A 25,882-nucleotide genomic window follows, 5' to 3' on the forward strand; every position below is an offset into this window, starting at 1 on the left:
CCGGGAGGTCAAAAACACTCAAAAAATGACCTCTCTGCCCCTATTTTGACACACAGGAGGTAGTCTTGGGAGAATGAAGTTTTGGAGGGGAAAATGAGCACCAAATTCAGAAATTCCACTTGGGCTGGAAAGTGAACAGGCAGGGCATTTGAGCAAGCACACTTGGGCACAATTTGGACTCCAGCAAGTACCTCAAAATCGCCTCCAAAGTGGCGCGGCGCGTATAGATTTGGGCGCGATGCACATAGAGAAAAAGGCCAAAATCACTTCCGCTTTGCGAAACTTCAATTTGCGAATTTCTCCAAGTGGGCCTGACCATTTACACTATATTTTTCTTGACAACTAAGGCAATTTTTTAAAAGTATTTTCACTAAAGGTGGGCTCCTATCCAAGTGGAAAAGGAAGGCGAGCAGTCACCCAAGCCATTTGTCATTTCTGTAACACTGCACCTGTAACTAATGGTTGGCTTTCCATTTCCAGTTTGTAATCATTTGAAAAACTCCCCAAATATGGGTCATTATATTTCCAAATGGCATAGTCTATTTATTGTATGCAACACTATTTGCAAAGGGTTGGAATTTCTGGGAAACTGTGGGAGAGACACCCAGTCACTCACTGTACATTTTGACAGAGAATTAATGAAAGATTGCAACTCTGGTTCATGAGATTCCTGTGGCATGAGTTTAGCAAATGTATCTTCTTTATGTTTCATATGTATTTCATTATGTTTCATATTTTCATTCACATTCATTTCCAGTGAAAGCTTTCTAAGTAAAAAAGGTAGAATTTAGTGCACTGCTCTGCCTTGGGATAGTTTTCATGTTCTATGTTTTCTTCTATTGAAAAGGATTCATGTATTTATGCCCTTTTCACACTCTCAAACAATCTCTCCACCTCAGATTTTTTCAACTCTAATTGCTAGACTTTCCGCCTGTCTTGTCTCACGAAATAACCTGCGTCTTTGAGTTAAATTCTCTGCTCATGCTGTTCCTTGGCCCCAGACATCCCAGAAAACTCAGTTATTCTTCAAACATATCCATCATATTTATTTACCTAGCCTAAAATTAGTATCCATTTTTGAGTCATCTTAGACCCTATTGTTTATTTTCTTGAGCGTGACCCGGAGAGAGCCCTCTCCTGTTCTGGTAGGGCTAGCTACCAGACTGAGTGTGGTTTGTGGTTACCCTAAATTTTGCCTTCCTTCAGCCTAAGGCAAATTTAGGTGCTAACATAGTGGTGACTCCACTGGGGAAAGAAATTCTTTGTTTGTTAGTCTTCTCCGTTGCGTAAACGGCAGGCTTAACCTACGAACACCCCATACTTCTGATAATTCTAAGCTTCCGGATGATAAGTTTAGGATTTGATAGGTTGAGTAAGTTGTTCATGTCCTTCTGATTTTTTCGAAAATAGCACACTGGCTTCGAGACGATATACCAGAGCCAATCCAGATCCGGATCCTCCTCATATCTACGAAAACCCCAACTTGATTCCAAGACTCCTTCGTCAAGAGAGCTCTATAACTCCCGTGTTCAAATCCCATTCATGTCCTGACATTTTTGAGTATCTTGAAGAGCTTGAGTTTGATGAGCGGTTTGAAATATCATTGTTCGAGACCAAATCCGAAAGGAATGTTGACTATACTATCCCCAATCCACAATTTCTTGTAGACCTAGAAACTGAAAGGGCTAACTGGTCAATTGATAATTATATTGCGACATAGCTTCAAACACAAATTGTTAATTCCCTACAAACTGCACACACTCATCCAACACCCCCAAGACCAAATCCACCAAGAGTGATGGCTGCCTGTTTTGCACCTCTTGTGCTGCCTCAAGTTCTAGATGATATGCCCGCAGATTATCAAAGCAAAGTCCCTTTTTTGATGGTGCCCCTCACAACGTTACTGCTTAGCAACATGTAGACAAAATGGCAGATTTCTATGACCTTCATGAGATCGATGCAGAAAATGTAGCAATGAGACTCTTTGTTCAGACATTTGCAGGAGAAGTAACGAGATGGTTTAGATATTTTCCGGTTGCACGTATCGCCACCTTGGCCGAATTGCAAACACAATTTTTAGACTGTTGGGAAGTGAAAAAGAATCCTCTTCAAATTCCTGATGAGCATGAGCAGATCAAAAGAAACGCTGGTGAGGCGGTCCAAGACTACTGCATTAGATTCAATTCTGTTTATAATGAAATTCCTAATCATCTAAGGCCACCTGTGGGACTAGCCATGATGAAATTTCTGGATGGTTTTGATGCTGACATGGCTTATCAACTGAGAGAGAGAGAGCCGGCCACAATGAAAGACATGCAGAAAATCGCGGTCAGCGTTGAAGCAAATATGTTGTCCAAAAGAGCTAGAGCAAAAGCAGAAAAGAAGGTCACAGTCAAGGAAGAGTCCTCATCGATGGATCAATTACTCAAGAAAGTAGAGCAGATGCTTGAAAGGGTGAAACTCGACAAAATTGAGTCACAAGTTAGAAATCCTAACTTCTGTGGCCAGCAGTAGCCACAATATATGATAAGGCAGAGAGATCAACAAACCCAAGATCAAACAGCACAGCAACCAGTACATCCACCTCTGCAGCAAAACTTTGTGAATGGACCGGACTCTGATGAGGAAGGGAAGGTAATAGGGGAAGAGAACCACTTCTTTACTCCGGATGATTTACTACTTACATTACTGAAGGGGAGGAGTATGCGAAAAGTTCAGTTGCACACAAAGACGCAGATTTCATTCTAGCAAGTGACACAGTTTTGGAAGAAGAATCAGAGGAGTATCAAAGAGGCTATATGAATGCTCTGTCCGCTCAGTAGTGGCAATATTCACTTAGAAACAGGGATGTGCCAGTTAACCCAATTCAGAAGAGGAAGGAAGGTTCGGAATCAAAGAATGATTCGTCAGTTGCACAAAAGAAAGGCAAAGAGGCACTTGGACCTGACAACAGTAATTCACCATCAGCAGAAAAATCAAATCAGCAAATTGTATCGAGAGAAAAGGAAAAGAAAGAAGCCTCGGTCAAAGAGGTAGAAAAGACTTTTGCTTTTAGTTTAGAAAATGAAATTTCTAAATTGAAGGTATCCATTCCCTTGACTGAAATAATGAAGAACAACAGCTATAGAGGGAAAGTTTCTAAAATTTTAAATTGTGATCCAATGTCTGATATGGTGAATGTCAAAGATGATCAACCCGAAATGATTTTTCGACCAACATTGAATGGTGAGTCTCCGGATAATGATGTGCCACCTTTTTATATCAGTTTGAGATTGCATGATTTTGTGTTACATAATGCCATGTTTGATTCCGGAGCTTCTCACAATCTCATGCCCAAGGCTATCATGGATAAGCTGGGTTTGGACATCACCCGGAAATACCATGATCTCTATTCATTTGATTCCAGCAGAGTAAGATGTATCGGGCTCATCAAAGACTTGGTTGTAAGTCTGGATCAAATCCCAGTGAAGAATGTTTTGATGGATATTGTGGTAGCAGATATACCTCCCAGGTTTGGCATGCTTCTTTCCAGGTCTTGGGCAGCGAAGTTGAAAGGGACACTACAACTTGATTTCTCCTATGCAACAATTCCAGTGTTTGGTCAGATGAGAAAACTGTATCGGGAACAAAAAATGAAATACATGATTACAAGCAAGGAGAAACCCATTAATCATCCAATTAATTATGTACATATAGATCTAGAGTCTTTTGTTTTGTATTCAGATAGTTTTAATGATGTATATAGTCAGTTAGTTGAAGCAGAAAGCATTCCAGAAATAGTAGAAAATTTCAGAGAAGTTTTGAAGAAAGAAGGACGAGAACAAGAAAACACCATTGAGAAATCAGCTGAAGATAATGGATAGCAAGCAGGAAAAACAGAGCCAGCAGAATTTCAGCACTTGGAAGGAGAAGAAGAAGGTTTGTGGACCATGGATTTCGACGGTGCAGTGGGAAATGATGGTGGTGGAATTGGTATTTGGGTACGCAGTCCTTTCTTCGCCCCAAACAAGGTGCCTAGTAATGTGCAGGTATGCTATTACAAATTAGCTTTTGTTTGTTCAAACAATGAGGCTGAGTATGAAGCTCTGATTGTTGGCCTAAAGATTCTAAGAGAGCTGAATGCTAAGACAATTGCAATCTATGGCGACTCTAAGTTGGTGATTAAGCAGGTCAGAGGCAAATATCAAACAAAGCATCCTCGGATGCAGGCTTACCGTAATGCAGTCCTAGATATCCAAAAATTATTTTCAAAATATACCTTGACATGTGTGCCTCGTGTTCAAAACATCATTGCTGATGCTCTTGCTAAGGCAGCCAATAGTTTGAAGATTCCAATGAACTCTAGTAATAAATTCGAAATCCATGTCAAGCATCATCCGACTATCCCCAACAATCAAAGGTATTGGAAAGTCTTCCAAGATGATGAGGAGATTGATGATTTTCTGCAAAACAAAGGTAAGTTCAAAGAGACCTCAATTGATGAAGAAAATTATGATGGCAAAGATGAGGTGCAGATCAATCAAATGGACGTATTGCAGCTGAAGGACAACATCATCCCTAAAGGCTTGATACCTTTAGAAGAACGTTTTGATGAAGATGACGTAGCCCGCAAACCAACATTGCAACCAACAGAGAAGGGTGTTGAAGAGGTCAATATCGGAACAACTACTAATCCTAAAATGGTAAAACTGTCTAAAGCATTGCCACAAAAGATGATAGCCAAATATATCAGTTTGTTCTCTTCATTTGCTGACGTGTTTGTTAGGGATTATTCTGACTTGAAGACATACGATACTAATATCATTCAACACACTATACCCATTAAGCCTAATCAGAAACCTTTTAGACAAAAGTTGAGAAGACTAAATCCAAAACTGCTGCCATCAATCAAAAAGGAGATAAATGGGTTGTACAAATCAGGAATCATCATTCCCATCATATTTTCGGATTGGATCTCCAATTTGGTTCTCGTGCGGAAGAAGACAGTTGAGATTCGCTTGTGCATTGATTTTAGGAATCTCAATAAAGTTTCATTGAAAGATAACTATCCACTGCCCAAAATGGATCACATACTTCAGCGAGTAGTTGGGGCATCTCGTATGTCACTACTTGATGGTTATTTTGGATATAACCGAATTTCAGTCCATGAAGATGACCGAGACAAGAAATCATTCACTACTCCATGGGGAACTTTTCATTACACCAAAATTCCTTTCGGTTTGAAGAACGCAGGTGCCACCTTTCAGTGGGCAATGGACTTGGCTTTCGCAAATGAGAAGGATGTCTTTTTGGTTGTATACCTTGATGATCTAAAGGTGTTTTCCAAATCTGATGAAGAACACATGTATCATCTGAAAACTGTCTTTCAGAAGTGCAGAAAATATGGTCTATCACTGAATCCGAAAAAGAGCTTGTTTTCCATGGAGGAGGGCAAACTACTTGGGCACATTATCTCAAAAGATGGTATTCGTATCGATCCTGCACATGTACAAGCTATTCAACAAATTGATCTACCTCGAAATAAGAAGGAAATTCAGTCTTTCAATGGTAAATTGAATTTTTTATGCCGCTTTTTACCTAACCTTATTGAGCACCTAAGAGAGATCACAAACATGCTTAATAAGGACAGCTAAGTGAAGTGGATGGAAGAGGCTGTAAAATCTTTCAATTTAGTCAAATTGGCTCTTTCCTCAACTCTAATTCTAATCAGCCCGGAATACACTCAGGATTTTATATTGTTTTCATTCGCTTCAGAGCATACTATGGCAGCGGTGTTGATGCAGGAAAAAGATGATCATGAAAGACCAATTGCTTTCTTTAGCAGATCTATAAGAGATGCATCCTTAAAGTACAATATAATTGAGAAGCAAGCTCTCGCACTTGTGAAAGCATTGAAAGATTTTCGGGTATACATTCTGCATTCTCATATTTTGGCTTATGTTCCTAACGCTGCTGCCAAATATGTTTTAGTGCAGACCGATCTGGAAGGCAGACGATGCAAGTGGATCACAGCTTTGTTAGAATATGATGTGGAGATAAAGCCCACAAAGCTGGTTAAAGGACAGGGATTGGCAAAGTTAATGGCCGAATCAAACTTGCATGCCTTAGACATAAATCTGATCGTTGCTATGTCCGATGAGAATGAGGAAGGTTCATCAATTCAGGTATCTGAAATGTTTTCTCTTTCTCCGTGGTATTCAGACATCATATATGTGCTGCAAAATTTGTCACCACCACCCGGCATGACTAGAAACAAAGCTAGAACTCTCAAATTAAAGGCTGCCAAGTTTTGCATTCTAAAGTTTGCATTTTATTGGAAAGATTATGGTGGTGTTCTTTTGAATTGTTTGGTGGAAGAAGAAGCAAAGCAGGTCATGGAGGATTTCCACAAAGGGGATTGTGGTGGTCACCTTTTTTGGAAAAAAACAGCAAATAAAGTTTTGAGAGCGGGATACTATTGGCCAACATTGTTTGCTGATGTGTATAAGGTTGTCAAGAGCTGTCATAAATGCCAGATTTTTGACGGAAGGCAGAAATTACAGCCTTTGACACTTAAGCCCATTGAGGTGAGTGCCCCTTTTCAACAATGGGGGATGGATTTCATTGGTGAAATTCATCCCGCTTATTCAGGTCAGCATCGATGGATTCTCACGGCAACAGATTACTTCACGAAATGGATCGAAGCAATTCCCACCAGACAAGCTACAGATGCAGTAATCATTTCATTCCTCGAAAATAACATCTTGTCTCGCTTTGGTTGCCTGAATAAGTTAATCACTGATAATGCAACAACTTTCAAATCAAAAAGGATGGTAGAGTTTTGTCATAAATATCACATCATTTTCGGTCACTCAACTACCTATCATCCGCAAGGCAATGGATTGGCGGAGTCCTCTAACAAATCTTTGGTCAATATCATTAAGAAGCTGCTGGAAATCAACAAGAAGAGCTAGCATAAGAAGTTGGTAAATGCACTTTGGGCAGATCAGGTCAGTCAGAAGAAATCCATTGGTATGTCCCCCTTTGAGCTTGTGTATGGAGTTGATGCCTTGTTTCCTACCTCTCTTGCAGCCTCGGTAGTCAAACTCCTTCAGGAAGCCGACAGTGAAGATGATCCTATGCAGAGAAGATTGAATCAGATGATCCATTTGTAGCAGACCAAAGAAGAAGTCTTCCAAAACACATCCAAGTTGCAGGAGAAAATTAAGAAAATTTATGACAGAAAAGCAAAGGCAGACAAATTTCAGCTGGATGATGTAGTACTAAAGTGGGATGCCAGGAATGAGGAAAAGGGTAAGCACGGTAAATTCGAGAAACTATGGAAAGGTCCCTTCAAGATTGTAGCATATCAAGGTCAAAATGCCTTTCTTCTGAAGGAAATGAACGGGGAAGATTGTCCAGGAGGGCTAATCAATGTTCGGCTACTCAAGCGGTACCACTTCTCAGTTGTTTCTACTGTTTCCACTATCACTGTAAATACCATTTTATTTCAGTTTTCGTCTGAGTTTGTTTAGTCATTTTTTGAGTCATTTTAAGTCCATATCCGAGTCAAGTTTCAGTCAATAAATGAGTCAAGAGTTGCATGTCGTTTGTCAAAATAATGACTCCATAGCCCAATGGATGAAGGCACTGTCTGCTCTCCCAAAGATCTGCCATTCTTGGCACCTCCAAGGAGCTACCATCCCCCATTGGAGCCAATGTTAGAGTCGGTCTTGTCAGTCCTCCGTCAGAGATCAAAACTCTTTCTTGCATTTCATTTTTAGGTGTCTCGCTCCATTCACTCAGCTACATTCCACTAGGGGCATGCCATAATATGACGGAAAAGGTCTTGTTAGTCAGTTCCCCTCATGTCTGGCACCTGCTGGCTCAAATATTTTGTCAAGGTTCACTAAAATCCATGACAGTCAATGTTCGATATTTTAATGGACGAGAGTCATTTTCAGTCATTAGGTCTAGGGATCAGATAAATTTGTCTTCAAACATGTCTAATAAAGTCATGCAGGCCAGAGGGAGGCCCTCACAAAGTTATGATTCAAAGAGTTTCATCGTCATGTTGACAGATTATGACTGTTCTTCAAAACTATGTTTTGAAGAAAAGTCAGACAGTGTGTCATTTGTGATAATTTTCAAAAAGGTCTCCAGTTGATTTCTTCAAGTGCAGTCATGGTTTCCTTGGCCAAGTGCCATGTCATGTGACCCCTGCAAAAGTGCCAAATTTTTTTTCCTCATTTTAGCTAAAAATTCAAAGGGAAAAGTGAAATTCAGTGTTGCATTAAATCAGTGAAAAGTGTCAAAATGAAACATTATTAAAGTGGGTTTTGAAGAAACAAAAATTAAACCCATGACTGCAAGGTCTTTATATACAAGTTTCCAGAAGCAACCAAATCCTTGTGCCCACCAAGGTCATAGAGAAACATAGCAAAGTGATTGAGAGTGCAAAGCACGCGTTTGGAGTGAGTTTGGAGTCATTTTCAGGAACGCGACGCACACACAGAGGGGCACGGCGCATATAAAGAGCGCGGCACACAGAGCGCGACCTCGCAGTGTAAAGTTGACATGGGCATAATGCATATACCAAGCACGGTGCACTAGGTTTGCTGTGCGGCGCACACCCACAGAAGCCCGAAATTGTTCCCAATTGCATCAAATATTTTGGAATTCCTTCCAATTTCCAGGTAGGGTCTATCTCTTGGCTTGCTCATCCAATTTTGTGGATAGGATGATGGTTATGGCCATTTATAATTGCAATAAAAAAGACGCCTAAACCCTACTACTTGAAATCACCAAAGCTATTGCTCTAGGGTTGAAGACTTGTTGTGTTGATGCCAAGATTCCTCTTTCACCTCTCATTTTTTCACTCCTTTCCATTGTTCCCTTCCCCCCTATCTCATTTTTCCCTATTTTCCCTACCCTAAAACATTACTAAACCCATATTACCTATCCCTCCACTCATTGGTCAATGTAAACTCCAAAACCCTATCCTGTAAAATCCCCAAACCCTCCTACATATCCCTAAACAAAATTCCCCCCCATAACCCCTATTCCCATCATATTATTCCCCTTCCTAACACTCCCTTTTTGCATTGTTCCCCTTGGTGGCAGATCTAACAACAACACCTAGTTTCATACCATCATCAAAGGGCAGTCCAAGCACAGTACACATACAGCAACCATGGCATTTGAGCATTCATCAGAGTATGAGATGGAAACACAAAATGATTCATCCTCAGAACAACAGGCTCCCCGGACACATCATAAAAGTGGCAAACATGTTAGGGATGAGCCAACCACCCTCACTGAATTGCAGGCCTGCCCTCTTTCTTTGTCATGTTTCCAGCATCTATCATGTTTTGAGTTTTGTCAAAGGGTGGCTAATGTTTGAGTTCATCATGAGTTGGATCGTCTTTTTGTGCTTCACCTACATGGAGATCACTCTATCTTGGCCGGGGTCACCTTCACACTGACACCCGAAACTGTCTTATTAGCAACTGGCATACCAAATGTTGGAGAACCATGGCATAAGAAACAAAAGTTTGATTGGCAGCATTATGAGCCTTACATTAAGGGCAGTTGATTGAGGCATCTCACAAGAGTCTTTCCATTCCGATATTTGAAAGATGAATATGCTCCACTCATGAAGTTGATCATGAAGTACTTCAGCTGTGAGGGGAGGTTCTCTCGTCTATATGCATATCACATCATGTTGCTCATGCACTTTATCAGGTTATGTATGATGAACATCACATATTTCATTTGCAGGAACATAGAGAGGATGAACACCTTCATGTAGCATAAGACCCCTCAGCAGCAACTTAACATTGTTTATCACTTTGCTCTTATTAAGATTTTGGTGGTTCATCAGCTGGGATTGTAGGGCATTACATCTGATGATTTCATCTCTCGTGACCTCTTCAGCACGGTATTATCAGAGGTTAAGCATGAGGGTGAACCTTCTCATCGGTATGAGCGCCATGAGACTGCCAGTGTGCCGGTTTTCATCACATATCAGAAAGGCACCAGACGTTTGTTTGCAGTGGCGAAGCGAGTGCTATCTCCACTCGGGGTGGAAGGGGCCTCGCTTCCTCCATCAGAATCACAAGAATAGGACAAAGGCAAGGAGCCAATGCAGGATGAGGGTCCTTCGATGAGCCATCAGGTGAACGAGAGACCGAATTCGTTCTCCTTCATGATGATGATACAGATATGAAACCGACAAGTCCACAACTTAAAGATTTCATCCAGGAGCAGCAAGCAGAGATTCAAACCTTGTCCCTTGATTTGGAAAGAGCCAAATGGAGTAGAAGAACAAAAAGCTAGAGGATCAACAAGCGATCATGGAGCTACAAAGCATTCGTGAGCATCGCCAAGCTACACAAAGGAGAAGAGTTGAGCTCACGTCATTGGAGCAAGAGATTAATGAGGATCGGGAGGCCAATCTCGAGAGAGTTAACATGCACTTGGAGAGGTTGCTGGACAAGGCTGACAAGGACCATGCATTGCTGAGACACATGGCTTTCCACTTGTTGTGGCCACCAAAAGCCCCCCTCTTTGTTTGGTATTAGCGATAACACCAAGCAAATGGGGACCCTTAATAAAAAATCCAAAAAACATTTTATCAAAATTTTTGTATTTCAACTCCCTAAAACTGTATCGCATTGCGAGAAGAGTGTGAAACGTTTTCCTATGTGCATAATAAGCTGCGAAGAAGCGACGTGAAATTCATTGCATCGCATACATTATGAAGCACTCTTAAATGAAAAAACTTAAGGAATCTCTGACGGCCGATATGCGACGTCGCATATCGCAACATCGCGTAAGCAGCACACAATGATTGGATGACTAAGCACGATCTGCGATTTGCGATCTGCGATGTTGCGATCTGCGATGAATGCGATTTGCGATAAATGCGATCATCAATTTCTGCGATGACACATCTTGACGACGCGATCATCAATTTCTGTGACGACACATCTTGACGACGCGATCCTCGATGCTACAATGCGAGTCGCAGAAATCACCTATCGCAAAATTTCCCCAGCGTAGTATTCAAGGAAAGTTGTCTGTAGACCAAAATTGGGCGCGCGCCTTAAAAGAAATTAATGATTGAATGCCAAAGTACTCAAGAAAGGATAGTGTTGTTTTTTTCAAAGAGTCAGTTCGTTATATGTGTCATGATTATGCATTCATTATAGCTTAAAGCTTTCATGTCAATCCTTATCATCATTACTCTTTTCCTTTGCGTAAACTGTAAGACTGGAAATAACATAAAGCAATGTGCAGGAAACATCTAAGGAAAAGGGGAAAGCGTCAATGCTCGGAGAACAGAGAAGAGATGCCTTCATAAACGGATGTCGCATGCAACAGGACCACAGATTCCAGAGTATCACTCAACAGATGCTGATGTCAATAGGCCATCCAAAACTCAGAATCAAAGGCGCACAAAAGCAACATGTTTGCAAAAGATCCTGAAGCTTATGCCTGGTAAAGCAAAAAGAAAAAAGGCGCTAAAGAAGGAAAACGCACCAGAAAAGCCCAGAACAAAGAACGGAGGCATTTTTCAATATAGAAAATTGTTCAGAGAGCAAAGTCCCTAACTTATTCAGTCATTCGCAAGGCTAGAAACCAAAATAGCAAAAGCAGAATCAGTTTGAGAGGAATTTGGGTTATTACCAAGTATACACGCAGTGAATACACCCAGCTAGAGGAAGATTCTCGAAAATATCTTCTAGTTTACCAGAAAGTGGTGCCAGCGCTTGTTATTTCTATTTTCGTAGCTCAAACGAAAGGAGAAGACGACCAGCCGACTCTTCCCAGGCGAATGTTGCATGCTTGCAGCACTAAGGAGAAAATACAGAAATGGTTAGGAATTAGATTCAATTTTTAGAAATAATTTTGCTTTAGCAGAAGGGCGGTCATTTAAAACCGTTTCTTAAATTTATGTAATTAAGTTAATTAGTTATCAATATTTAAACCCTTCTCAGGCATTTGGAGAAGGGTCCAGAAATTTGTCAAAAAACTTGTCCTCAGAACATGCACTTTTGCACCCTCGGAGGGGGTTTTTGATGAATGGTTAGATCGAGATTTATTAATGTTTGCATTTGATATCTGCTACTGATGTTGCACTTTTGTACTCTTAGTAGATGTTAGAGCAAGGAGAGATAAATCATTGTTGCTTGAAGCTTATGAGTGGAACCAGTCATAAATGGTACTTTTATCTCTTGATCATTTCTGCTCATATTCTTAAAGTGATATATAGTTTTCAGTTGTTTATATGTTACTGTATGAATGTGCGAATTACCATTTGGCACTTTTGTACGGTGGATTCATTCATTTATGTTTGATATATGAATAACTTATTATGCGATATGCTGTTCACAACTGTTTTTCTTAACTTTTTATGCAAAGTGGTTTATCTTAATTGATTTCTATTCTTATGATAGCTGAATGATCTTTATTACCAGTTATTGTTTGAAATCTCTTTCGATCGCATAATAGAAGAAATGCATCCCAGTTTAGCGTAGATTAGATGTGTTGTTTCTCATTAGATTACAATAGCATAGAGTTAGTTTAGAAGTTTGAATTAAATTAGCTTTAAGTACTCTTAGATCAGCATCATCCAACTCTACACACACACACACACCCTTAAATTGGGAAACCGGTCCCATTATCCCCAGTCGGACCCGCTATACCAAACAGATAAGGTGCTGCCAACCAAGGTTCAGACCGGGTGGGTATCCCCCTTGTTGTCGACCCAATTTTCGGGGCTTCAACATATTTGGCGCTAGAAGGAAGGCCGAACTATGAATGGCACCTAAATCAAAATCTAAATACCATTCTAAGAGTAAATCACCCTCATCAACTCCCCCGACTTCCCCAGTACGTTTAAATCTAGAGTCAAAAGTCACTCGAGTATTAACCGCTGCTACATACCCTAATATTTCAGACCAATCTACCATTGAACCCCCTGAAGTTCAAACTCTAATTCGCAAACTCCATGGATTTTCTATTTTTACACAGAGGTCTGATAAATCTCAAAGCAACGTGACTTCACAGTACAATCATGCTCATTCCCTGACCAGATTAAAGAGTGAAAAATTTGGCATCCAGCCAACTGAATTCCCTCTCCCCACTAGGAAAAGAGCAAGGAAAACACCACCAGAGTCTAATAGTGAGACTCTTTCATCTACATCGTCCATTTCAACTCCCTCACCGCGAAATCAGCCACCCACATCTTCATTCCAAACCACTCATCCATCTTCCACAACCCCTCCTCTTCAATCATCTAAGATCATAATATCTTCATCTTCCCAGCCTCAGGGATCATCCTCTGCACTTTCATTTACTAGCAGTTCAACGATGGCCCAGTCTCCATGGAACAATCCTGGGGCAATTTTAATGCCTCCACCCCTGAGCCAAATACCGGCCCATCCTGAGAAATGGCTACCCAAATTCAATCCAGAAGCAGGCATGCTAGCTGAAGAGCACATTAATAATTTCATGCTTTCTGTCAATCTCAACGGAGTTACCAACGAGGATGCTGTTGTCCGGCTTTTTCCCTATACAATGCGAGGAACAGCCGGGTCATGGTACTTCTCATTACCTTCCGGGTCTATCACAAGTTGGGACATTTTTCAAAGTCAATTCCTTACCAATTTTGGTGATGACAGATCAACGACAATGTTAATCAATGACCTATCCAATCTTAAAGCCGAGGGTAGAGAACCCATCAAAGATTTCAATTTACGGTTCAATAAAATCCTCAACAAAATTCCCACTGCTTCCCAACCCAGTGAAGAAGTACGATGTGAATGGTATATTATGGCCTTACCATCAAACTTAGAGATCTTCGTGGATAGGGCAAATAAAACAACCTTAGTTGAAAACCTGACAGAGGTGATAGCAGTAGAGAAATGCGTAGTAGCCCTGGAAAAAAGATCTGTGATAGAGGAACGCAAATCTAAGAAAGTCACCTTCAAGGAAGACTCCAAGAAGAAACAAACAAAAGACCCTTTCGATTTGGAAGGATTACAAAAAGTATTAAAAACCATGTCTAATGAGATGATTGACATAAAAAAACAAGTAGCAGAAACTTCTTCAAAAAAGCCCTACAGAGCTTTTAAAAGAGGCCCTTCAATGGATGTGAAACCACCCAGCGCTATCTCAAATTTCGAATTCAAAGAAGAGGAAGAAGAAGAGAGTACTACTGAAGGGCAGACCGATGACGAAGAAGTTGTGGAACTACAAGGAATGTGGGATTTCATCCTCCCACAAGAAGAAGATCAAGAAGCATTTCTAGTTAGCACACGAAGCAAGAATCAACTTGATCCTCCCCAAACTACCCCTAAGCAGAAGGGCGCAAGCCCTGCAGCAAAAGATAAAGTCGCAACAAAGAAAACGACCGCTAAAGTGACTCAATCTATCCCAGTCCAATCAGATCAAACACCTCCATCAAGAACACTGATAGTGTCGGATGAAATGGAGTACAATATTATTGATTACATGAAAAAGACTAGGGCTAATATCACTCTTTATGAATTAAGCAAATTGAAACATCAACAAAAGATAATGATGAAAGAATTACATGCCCTGCCTACTACATCTTTGCCTACAGCTGTAGCTTCCCACAACATGGGAAGACCTCCAACCAACACGATCAATAAGGTTGATCCAAATGACATCGCCTTGATTGGACGAAGATCAAGGTCTCACACTCCCCCTTTTCTTCTCACTTATGAAATTTTCAATAAAAATGTGCACAATTGTTTGGTAGATTCTGGTGCTTCAACGAATATTTTACCCAGATCAATATGTGCCAAGTTGAATGTTCAACCACAAAAATCCGCAGTGCGCATAGTTCAGCTTCATCGATCTCAAGTCGAAGTGATTGGTAAACTTAATCAAGTGACCATAAGATTGTCATCTAACCCAAAGGTATGTCAGGTTATCGACATTCTAGTAGCTGATATCCCAGAATTCTATGGCTTGATTCTTAGCAGGGATTGGTCCGAAAAACTCCATGGATACTTCTCAATCGACTGGTCGCACATGTGGTTACCCTACAATGGTAAACTGAATCAAATAAAGGTTGAACGAGAGTTACACCAGAAGTACATAGTGACGGAATTGGAGGGAGAAAATGAAGCAATAGCATACAACAGCAGTATCATAGGCAATTACTCGGTAGATTCTTTCCTCGGCAATTTCAATGCTCATACATCACCTTACTTAGAAAATTCAGTTTTGTCCCAAGTTGAAAATTTTTCCCAAACTGATAATTCAAAGTGTGTTAATTTTTTAGATAAACCTGTAAATACATCTTTGTTTTGGAAATTATATTTTGATGGCTCTAAATCTAACGAAGGAGCAGGAGCAGGATGCATTCTGATTAGCCCAGAAGGAAATAAGACCATGCTTACGTGCGGACTTGAATTTGATTGCACAAACAATACAACAGAATATGAGGCTTTGGTGCAAGGCCTATACAAAGCAATCGGGTTGAACATCAAGTACCTTCAAGTCTTCGGAGACTCTGAGATTGTCGTCAAACAGGTACGTAACACCATACATTGCCTATCAGGTCATTTGAAACACTATCAATCTTTAGTACAAGATCTGACTGAGCATTTCATAGCATTCAATCCTTCGTCAATCCCAAGACTCCAAAACGCGAGCGCATACCTTTTAGCTAACGTAGCCTCTAGACTTATTCCCTCCGAAGATTTTAGTCCAGATAGATTCTCAATAGAATTAATCTTTAGACTGGCCATCCCTGACAACATTACAAACTAGAGAGTATTCAATGACAATCCTGATATTGTAAATTTCCTCACTTCTGAAGGATCCTACTCTAATTAAATAATTGACGAAGACCATCATGATCGACAAATACAACAAGATAGCACTGATAATGCTATACCTAAATCGGTGGTTAAGTTAGAAGACTTATACGATTTGAAAAGTCGGTTTAAAAGGTCTACCAATTCTAAGCTCTACAGTTCAACTCTGAACTACGAATTAGTAAACCTAGGAACTGATGATAAACCACAAAACGTTAATCTAGGCCACGGCCTAGCCCCTGAAGAAAAACTAGCGTATATCCATCTTTTGAGACAATACAAAAATGTTTTTGCCTGGAATTAGGATGAGCTGAAGATATACGACACTTCTATCATTCAACATACTATCCCTATGATTGACAATGAAAAACCTGTCCAACAGAAACTCAGAAAAATCTACCCCAATTTAGAAAATCAGATAAAAACTAAGCTAAATAAGTTATTAAGAGCCAGAATAATTTTCCCCGTCAGACATTCCAAATGGGTCTCCAATATGGTACCCGTTAGAAAGAAAAACAAAGATATTAGAATCTGTATCGATTTTCAGAATCTCAACAAAGCCTGTCAAAAAGACAATTTTTCCCTCCCACCTATGGAGCAGATATTACAGGCAGTAGCAGGCTCAGAATTAATGTCTTTTTTGGATGGATTTTCAGGATACAATCAAGTGCTGGTACATCCCGATGATCAGTTAAAAACCAAATTCCGAACTAAATGGGGCACATACGCATATCGGAAGATGCCATTTGGTTTGATCAATGTCGGTGCTACATTCCAGAGAGCCATGGACATCGCATTCAAGGGTTTAGTCAATAAATCTGTAGTAATTTATCTGGATGATATAACAGTATACTCCAAGAAGCGAAGCGACCATCTCAAAGACTTGAAACAAATCTTTCAACGATGTTTAAGGTATGGGATTTCACTTAACCCAAAGAAATCTTTTTTCGCATTAAGTGAAGGAAAACTTCTAGGATTCATAGTGTCAAAATCTGGTATTCACATTGAGCCTGATAGAATCAAAGAAATTTCTGAAATATCCCTACCTCATAACAAAAAAGCCATGCAATCTTTCCTTGGTCAAATCAATTTTGTGAAGAGATTTGTCCCAGATTTTTCATGGATTGTTTCTCCTTTGCAAACCATGATTAAAAAGAATTCAAATTTTAAATGGGGTCAAGATGAGCATGAAGCATTCAACCTGATCAAACAAGCTATCATTAACGCTCCATCTTTAGCAACCTCGAATTTTTCAGAATCTTTTATCTTATACACATTTGCCTCAGAGAAATCATATGCCGCGATTCTAACTCTAGCAAATCAAGAGAAAGCGGAAGCTCCAATCACATTTTTTAGCTCGAATTTACAAGGTGCTGAACTCAACTATTCAGACGTGGAGAAACAGGCATATGCTGTTTTCAAAGTGATCAAATATTTCAGACCTTTCTTACTTAAAGCCCATACTAAGGTCGTAGTACCGTTTCCAGCGGTAAGAAATCTTCTAATACAGAAGGATGTGGGTGAAAAAAGAGCGATTTGGATCACTGCTTTACAAGAATACGACCTTGAGATCAAACCAGCAAGCATTGTAAGAGGTCAAGTCTTCTGCAAAATGTTGGCTGGAGCATCGCAAATTCCTGAGAATTCATCTGAAGAGGTACAAACGTATGAGGTAAGCCTAAACGATGCAGAATCATTATATGCTGACACTATTTATTATCTTAAGATCGGGTATGCTCCATCACACCTGGATCAGACCAAGAAAAGAGCTCCGAGATTGAAAGCTAAACAATATCAACTCATAAATGATATTCTGTTTAAAAGGAATTACCATTCTGTGCTTCTTAGGTGTCTTGAGAAAACTGAAGCTGAAAAGGTTTTGCAGGAACTCCACGATGGACCAACAGGCGGACACTATGCTGGAGATGCTACTGCACATAAAATCTTAGGTGCAGGATATTATTGGCCCACGCTGTTCAAAGACTCACACAGTTACGTGAGGAAATGCCAAGTCTGCCAAACTACTTCAGGGAGACAAAAGAAACCATCCATGCCACTACAGCCGGTAAACATCGAGCAACCATTCAGTTAGTGGGGCTTGGACATAATAGGTGAGATCGTTCCTCACTCTTCTAAGCAGCATAGATACATCCTCACGGTAATAGATTATTTTACTAAATGGGTAGAAGCAGTTCCTCTCAAGACAGCTAATTCTGAAAACATCATTGAATTCATAGATCAATTTATAATCACTAGGTTTGGATTGCCAATGGCCTTAATGTTTGATAATGCCTCATACTTTTCTGGGAACGCAATGACTGAGTTTGCACTTAAAAGAGGGTTCAAACTGAAATATTCGGCCAACTACTATCCGCAAGGTAATGGATTGGCTGAATCAACAAATAAAAACCTGATCAGGATTATTAAAAGAACAGTTGACCAGAACCAAAAGAATTGGCACAAAGCTTTGGTAAATGCTTTATGGGCAGATAGAATAACGAAGAAAGCTTCAATCGGCACTTCTCCCTTTAATTTAGTTTATGGGAAGGAAGTGGTTCTTCGAACTCACTTAGTCATCCCCTCTTTGTCTTTAGTACAATACATCGATGAGGTATCTACTTCCTCCATACAACTAAGACAAATGAAAATAATTAAATTAGAAGAACGATGAGAACAAGCTAAGAAAATCCATGCTCATCACCAAGCGCTAATAAAATCCTCTTTTGACTCGAGCATAATGACCAGAATTTTTTTTCAGATGGGAGATTTAGTTTTGAAATGGGATAAGGCTCATGAAGAAAAGGGCAAACAGAAAAAATTTTAGAAGATGTGGCTTGGTCCTTTTCGGATTGTAGAAGTCATAGGCCCATCAACGTTTGTGTTGCAGGATTTAGCAGGTAGAAGGGATTCTTTGCCTGTTAATGGACAGATCCTTAAAATATATTTTCCATAGAAGATTACTCTTCTATTTTGTAGGATAGTTTTAGTTTTTTTTTTTCTTTCTTATAAATAAAAACCAGTTGTAGATGGTTACTAAAGGGGTTCACGAAAAAGACACCAATTCTCTACCAGATTTTGAGCTTTTTCGCTTGTACAAGTAGCAAAATTTTTCAAAAAATCTAAAACAGGGCAACGACTCAAGATTGTTGCAATCAAAAGACAAGGGGTCTCATCACGAGCCAGCTTGTTCAGCAAAAGTGTAAATCAAGTGAATGACTGTGTCATAATTTGGCCACCAAACCAAGACATTGTTCTTTAGAGAATAAAAAAGGAAAAAGTGTCAAAATGGGTTTTTCTCTGAAAAGTTGTAAATAGCCATAAGCAGGATAAAGGATCATTGCTAGGTAACAGGTAACCCTGTCGAGGCTATGGACGCCTACTGGCAGCAGAGGCTCTACCTACGACAAATGAGCATATTTTAAAAGCCAGCACACAGAGAAGACCATATTTTATCTTTAAAAGACCAAGTAATGTTTGATGTAAATACAAGGACTAAGCCTGAGGAAGCAAACAATTGGAATAGGAAAAGGTTGAGACAAAATATCATTGATAGGATAAGGCATAATGTACTCTATCTATCCATAATTTAATTTAGACGTATGAAAATTTTTCTGCTTCGGAAGTTAAAATTCAATAGAAAAGTAGAGATAACTGGTTCTTCACAGTGAATCGCCATTGTTGTGGCCACCAACAACCCCCCTCTTTGTTTGGTATTAGCGATAACACCAAGCAAATGGGGATCCTTAATAAAAAATCCAAAAAACATTTTATCAAAATTTTTGTATTTCAACTCCCTAAAACTGTATCGCATCGCGAGAAGAGAGTGAAACGTTTTCCTATGCGCATAATAAGCTGTGAAGAAGCGATGCGAAATTCATCACATCGCATACATTATGAAGCACTCTTAAATGAAAAAACTTAAGGAATCTCTGACGACCGATATGCGACGTCGCATATCGCAACATCGCGTAAGCAACACACAATGATTGGATGACTAAGCGCAATCTGCAATGTTGCGATCTGCGATGAATGCGATTTGCGATAAATGCGATCATCAATTTCTGCGATGGCACATCTTGACGACACGATCATCAATTTCTGCGATGACACATCTTGACGACGCGATCCTCGATGCTGCGATGCGAGTCGCAGAAATTGCCCATCGCAAAATTTCCTCGGCGCAGTATTCAAGGAAAGCTGTCTGTAGACCAAAATTGGGCGCGCACCTTAAAAGAAATTAATGATTGAACGCCAAAGTATTCAAGAAAGGATAGTGTTGTGTTTTTCGGAGAGTCAGTTCGTTATGAGTGTCATGATTATGCATTCATTAGAGCTTAAAGCTTTCATGTCAATCTTTATCATCATTACTCTTTTCCTTTGCGTAAACTGTAAGACAGGAAATAACTTAAAGCAATGTGCAGGAAACATCTAAGGAAAAGGGGAAAGCGTCAATGCTCGGAGAACAGAGAAGAGATGCCTTCACAAACGGATGCTGCATGCAACAGGACCACAGATTCCATAGTATCACTCAATAGATGCTGATGTCAATAGGCCAACCAAAACTCAGAATCAAAGGCGCACAAAAGCAGCATGTTTGCAAAAGATCCTGAAGCTTATGCCTGGTAAAGCAAAAAGAAAAAAGGTGTTAAAGAAGGAAAACGCACCAGAAAAGCCCGGAACAAAGAACGGAGGCAGTTTTCAATACAGAAAATTGTTCGGAGAGCAAAGTCCCTAACTTATTCAGTCATTTGCAAGGCCGAAAACCGAAATAACAAAAGCAGAATCAGTTTGAGAGGAATTTGGGTTATTACCAAGTATACACGCAGTGAATACACCCAGCCAGAGGAAGATTCTCGAAAATATCTTCTAGTTTACCAGAAAGTGGTGCCAACGCTTGTTATTTCTATTTTCGTAGCTCAAACGAAAGGAGAAGACGACCAGCCGACTCTTCCCAGGCGAATGTTGCATGCTTGCAGCACTAAGGAGCAAATACAGAAACGGTTAGGAATTAGATTCAAGTTTTAGAAATAATTTTGCTTTAGAAGAAGGGTGGTCATTTAAAACCGTATCTCAAATTTATATAATTAAGTTAATTAGTTAGCAATATTTAAACCCTTCTCAGGCATTTGGAGAAGGGTCCAGAAATTTGTGTTATAGACATTTTTGTGCCTTGCAACTCCAAGCATGAAATGTCCATAAACCAAGGGCTCCTAAGTCCCTAAAAGTGTTGTTCTAACCCCTAAAGGAACAAGGTCAACAAATTACAGCTTCTCCCAGAATTTCTCCACCAGAAATTGCTCAGAATAAGTCAAAACAGGATCATTTCAGCTGCTCCACTGGCTAGGTGCGTTGCATAGCACCTAAACACACTGGCTAGGTGCATTGCAATGCACCTAAATGCACTATGATGGTGCATTGGGCAAGAAATGACAAATGGCAGTGTCATTCCGCAAGGTGGAGAGACAATGGAAGCTTCTAGAATCTTCTCCTATGACACTTGCCTCATTGAACTCGACCAGGGATGAGTAAGAGGCCTTCAGTCTCCAAGTGGAAGCAAGAACTGACAGAGAGAAGACACTAATCAAATCACAAGCTGACTCATCCTCCTTACATACATCTATATATGGATCCCTCATCCCAGAGATCCAGAGGCTGGAATTTTGCACATTGTAAGGAATTGTTGTTGGTTTTGAGACAAACATCAGAGTATTGGGTGATATATGCTTTGTTGGAGGTGAAGAGGGGCTTCTTTGCTGGGAGGTTGATGCTGGGTCAGGAACCATCGGTTGTAACTCCTCTTGGATCTTCTTGTTTATCAATAAAAACTATTTGAGTTTTTCCTCCATGCTTTTGTATCATTGATGCTTGTTACATTTGTATGGTTAACTTAAATCTGATCCTAAGTTGTTTATGAATATAGATCCATGTCTTTGTATAGTGTTCTTCTTTTGTGATCTTACAGGTACTTGGTGAAGCTAGGCAAGTAAGGGAGCAGGTAGCTAGAAGCTGTCAAAGAAGAGAGGGATTGGATCAAAGGATTAGCGCAAGACATAGGTCGGTTCTTTCTATTCCTCTCTATCTATAGTTCATAAAGGAAATACAAAAGTAGTTTTCTCTGTTTGTTTCTAAGGCAGATGTCACACCTTAGTGGGATAGAGCAGTTCTAAATTGACACTTTTCCCGGTAACAAAATGGCGACTCCGCTGGGGAGAATGTCTAATTAGTTTGTTTGTGTATCTCTTTGTTGTTTGTTTCATAAACTTATAAGTAGCATTCGAACTGCATTTTCCATAATAAATGCAAAGTAGACATCTGCTGCTCCAATCCATTCACTGGATTTGTTTATGATTTGAACAGCTGATTCACAAACTATCTGATTGCCCTTGTGATAGTGCTTAGACCCTCCTTAGATCTACCCCTGATTGTGCATTACTGATTGTTTCTACTCGGCCAAAAAACCAAAGACTGAACTGCAAACTATGACCCAGAACCCGGACAAATTCTCGTTTCTGGCCCAGCGTAGGTACTGTGAAGAGATCCTGCATTTCAACGCACTTCCCGAAAGGGCAACCTGCGCTGCAATGCAGTTTCTCTGTGTTACAAGTGCCCTGATCAGACTAGCCCTATGCAGCTGAGGTTCTTGTGCTTCATTCTTTCCAGTTTTGTCTCTGAATTTTGCAGCCTGTGATCAGTATATGTCTGTTTAAAACCCCTTATCCTCAATGTTATTCCGCCTCCTTTGTATAAAATAACTGTAGATGTTTTTGTGTGTTTGTTGAGTCATTTGCAGTTTTCCATTGCAAAAGTAGAATAGTCGTACTGTCGTCCTTTGATTTAGATCTGTCGCAAGTGTCGATTTCGATCATAGGAGAAAGTTTGATGTTGTTGATGGTCGATTATACTTTTACTATTGCCTTTGATCTCAATTTATGATTTTCTAGTGTCAAAAACGAGTATTCATTTCAAAATCATAAAGTGTCGTAATCGTCTTTATCTTTTGATTTCGAAAAGAAGCTTGTTTGTGTTTGTCGCTTGAAAGCAAATTCATATTTGTACATCAACTTTCTTTTAGCATCAATACTAAGAAAGTTGAAAACAAATACATGCATGTGCATTTGCATATAGACAGTCTGTTTGGCTTGATTTAGGAAAGTGCATTTACAGTGCGCTCTTTGCTCTTTGTGAAAAGATTGTGTCTTTCTTTTCCTCTAGTAGCTAGGATTTTCATTGCACAAAAGAGATAAAAGTTTGTTTATCATCTTTAGATTACATTTTAGGAATTACATCTACATCTCGTGGTGAACCCCAAAGGAAAACTTCATAAGCAATATCAACTTAAAATAAATTCAATGAATCTAACAGCGCTTTGGAACTTAATGCACAACATTTAGAGGTCTAGGCTAGAGACGTATTCCGGTGTCGTAAAGCCTGGTAACTGTTGTCCTCACTGATGGTTGGGTGATTCCTCCACTTTGAGACGATAAGTGCCAGTACGGACTTGTGCTCCCATGTACCGTCGAGTATATTTTGGGAGACCCCTATAGGCTTAAATCCTTTATCCTTAGGAAGCCGTGTCTACCGCCCTATCGATCACAATGCACTGAACACAGCATTCGGGAAGATTGACTATCGTACCGTAAAAAGTATTCTGCAGTTTTGTGATTGGTTTGGTACTCCCTCTACCTAGACTTCCAGAGCAGTCCCTTTCATTCCTTTTCAGACTCCTTAACGGAAAAGGTCCCTCTGAGCACTTGTCACTTCAGGCTCATTAAAAATCGAAGGAGACTAGAGTCATCTTTTGTTTTTTCTCGACTCTTAAAAACTGAAAAAACAAGTTGTGTCAAAGCGTATAAAATTTATTTTAAACGGAATATTCATTACCCTTTCCTACGTTGATCTTCGGTTGAGAAAATGGAGTCTACCAACCAAGGAATTCCCCTTGGAGGAAATCCTAGTCCCTTCTCCTCTTGGGGAGATGTTGGTGCGCCCCATATGGCCACATTGTCGCTTCCAGGGCTGACAATTGGTTTTCCTGTATGGATCTTCTCAACCTCTATCGTTCAGAACACCACTATTCCTGAACAATCGAATCAGCAATTAGACGAGTCCAGAGTTGCCCACCAACCTTCTACTTCCTCTAATTCTTCCTTTCCTCCTTCCTCTTCGCTTGATGGGGCTGGTAAAGCCAAAAGTCAAGTTCCTAAGGAGAAGAAGGAAAAGAAGAAGAAAGAGAAGAAGAAGAAGGAGCCAAAGGCGAATGGGGGAAAACGAGTGTCATCTAACGAAAATCCATACACTGCACCAACTAGGCCTAAATCGCCATGTGTCATTTGCAAAGGAGACCACTTTCACAGAGATTGTCCTTGCATCCCTCGGATATTAAGGGACTGGTCTCCTCATTTGCACAACCCAGTGTCGTCAACCTCTGATGATCATGTTGAAAACACACCGTCAACTAGTGAAAGTGAAGCCCCAGGAAAAAAAGGAAATTATAGATTTCCTTGTAAACTGTGTGAAGGCGATCATGTCGTTCACCGTTGTCCCTTCTTAGACGAAGCTAAAAGAGTTTTGGATGATCATCCGGTTTCACCGTTACGACTTCCTCCTGGATATAAAAAACTCTTGCCAAGTTCGTCACTAGTTGAAAATCCGGCTGGCCCGCTCAGGTGGTCGGCTGAAGCACCTATCATTGAAGATAAACCATCTGGATCCATACCAGACGAAAGTCAAAATGTCGAGGCGGCAGTTGACCCGGTCTTGCCTTTAGAGGTTTCATCTTCAGATGATACCGTCACTGAGGAGAACAAGGATGACACCGTCCAAATTCTTTTCATAAGCACAAACTCCAACGAACATGGGGGCAATTTACCAATTCCTTTACCCCAGGAAGGAAGTTCGTCAGAGTCGTACCCGGCCGTCTATTCGGTCCCACTTCCAAGCAACCTAGTTGTCTCCTTCGACTGGAATCAACTAGGCAGACCCCATTTACCAGCTAGTGTACCATTCCGAATTATTGTTCAAATATATAGAATGGTTATGGCTGGTACCATCATAGATGAGGGGGCTTCTGTGAGTATCCTTTCCTCAACTGCTTGGAAAGCGCTTGGTTCACCTTCGCTTTTGCCTAAGATGAGAAATCTGACAGGCTTTGATAAAGGAACCAGTCAACCTTTAGGGATCCTTCCCGATGTGCCCATAACATTGAGAGGGAAAACCGTTCGCATGAACATAATGGTAGTTCAAGGACCCCTGGATTACAATCTACTCCTTGGACGAGACTATATTTATTGCATGAGAGCCATTGTCTCGTCACTCTTTAGAGTGATGTGTTTTCCACACAAAGGAAGAGTGGTCAAGCTCGTGGACCAGCGTTCATTTCCTGGATCACGCATAGCAAATAGTCATATACCATCCCTAAATGGTCTTTTCACGCAATAAATGTCTCAATCTCCAGTCCGTCCACCTGATGAGCGCGAGTAATTCGGGGGTAAATGACTGAAACCCAGGGGGCATGCACCCTGGTCTGCTTCGGCAGGGAAACTTAGGGTATAAAGTAGGTTTCCGCGGGAGAATATGACTAGTCTGTACCCCCATCCGTGATTGGAAGAGGGGGTTATTATAGAACAAGATTCTTTTGTCAAAGTTATGTGAGTTGGCGAGCGCTGCCACTCACCTTTGTTTATCTCGGTAGACATCGTCGAAGAATTTTTTTGTTTGCGCCGTGAATAGAACAATCTTTGGGTAACCTGTAAGAGGTAGGCCTCGCTCGGTAAAACAAATGTTTTGGCGGAAAGAAGTAGAGGTAACCTTGAAACTCTATTTTATACCTGGGGGAATGCAAGCCTTTTGGCATGCAAGCAAAGAGCGACTATTTATTTTTTAAATTTTTAGGACCTCTAACCCTTTAAACCCGTAGGATTGGTCATTTCCTAACTTGCATAAAGAAAGGATGTGGGGAAAAACTCTAAAAGTTGTCGTTTTTATATGAGACATTCTTATCATACGACTGGATTAATCGAGCAGTGTTATTGCAAGGTTCAGACTCG

The sequence above is a fragment of the Pinus tabuliformis genome, chromosome 3_2 (genome assembly GCF_031772625.1).
Source record: "Pinus tabuliformis cultivar Carrire ecotype Pingquan chromosome 3_2, CPIR1, whole genome shotgun sequence".
In the NCBI taxonomy this organism is placed as follows: domain Eukaryota; kingdom Viridiplantae; phylum Streptophyta; class Pinopsida; order Pinales; family Pinaceae; genus Pinus; species Pinus tabuliformis.